Source organism: Aedes aegypti, unplaced genomic scaffold (assembly GCF_002204515.2).
Source record: "Aedes aegypti strain LVP_AGWG unplaced genomic scaffold, AaegL5.0 Primary Assembly AGWG_AaegL5_hic_scaff_1495_PBJ_arrow, whole genome shotgun sequence".
Taxonomy (NCBI): domain Eukaryota; kingdom Metazoa; phylum Arthropoda; class Insecta; order Diptera; family Culicidae; genus Aedes; species Aedes aegypti.
In genome coordinates this window covers 1-1000 of record NW_018734938.1, presented here as the reverse complement: position 1 = coordinate 1000, position 1000 = coordinate 1, and the positions used below count along the sequence as shown (strand labels likewise).

The following is a 1000-nucleotide window of genomic DNA, read 5'->3' as shown; positions in this document are numbered from 1 at the left end:
ACTTCTATTTACGTGAATTCCATTTACGTTATATAGGAGCAATTCCACCGAACATGACGAATTTTTTTTTAATTTAATTTTTGTATTTTTTGAATCGCCTGAAAATTTGCATACAGATTCTTTATGACCAAAAATGCCATTTTGCACCTTCAGACCGCCATTTTGAACCTCGCCTTATTTTTGAGAAGGGCGTATCGGAAAATGCATAGCAAAACTTGTTACGTTTAAGTATGAGTTGTATTAGATACGTAAATTAAAGTCAGACATCACGTAAATATTGTAAGCCGTTAACATTCAGAATAAAATGCACTGCTCCGCAAACCACAAATTGAGAGCCCCTGCACACGTTTGCGTTCCATCCGTCAACCGAGAAGAACGACCGATCGGTGACGCTCACACAATTTCACATACCTGCACACCATAAGACCACCCTCTGCATAGCATCGAGAACGTGCACCAGAAAACAACATCCTCACAAGACTGCCACCACCACACCGTCAAGCTGGAGAAGAGAGATCGCTCTCTGCGCTCTTTTACGCACACAACCGTCACACACGCCACGACGGGGGAGACGATTGCGAATTCGAGGCCAGCTCACTCAGTTAGTGTCAGCCCGCCGAAACGACAGTGCACGCAAATCGAAAGAGTCCGGTCTTCGTTGAAACGAAAAACTTAGCCGTCCATCTTGTGAAGTTTGGTAGGATAACCGCGTGTGGTTCCTCGAGTGAAATTAGTGCCAGGCAGGAGGCCCACCATTTGATTCCAGCCAAGGGTAAGACAACCCTAATTCCATTTGGCTCAAAACGCTGATTTCTGGATTCATTCGAACAGGAAATAGAGCGCACAGAGGGACACACGGACCACCATTTTGCATTTCGGTTTGCAGAAACCACGTTGCCCAGGGTAAAAAACGCAAAAAAACCCATACGATCAGCCCTCGAAGTCGAGAAACAGCGCGACGGTCGGAACCGGTGCGGGAACCCAACCAGTTGGTGCATTG

The 1000-nt window shown here is 46.1% G+C and overlaps 1 long non-coding RNA gene across 1 annotated transcript; it reads left to right on the top strand.

Moving 5' to 3' along the window:
• The first annotated feature begins 223 nt into the window (after positions 1-223).
• LOC110680494 lies at positions 224-911 on the top strand. Its single transcript, XR_002502899.1, has 2 exons — positions 224-772; positions 832-911. It is a non-coding gene; the product is annotated as an uncharacterized LOC110680494 (long non-coding RNA).
• Positions 912-1000: the final 89 nt, after the last annotated feature.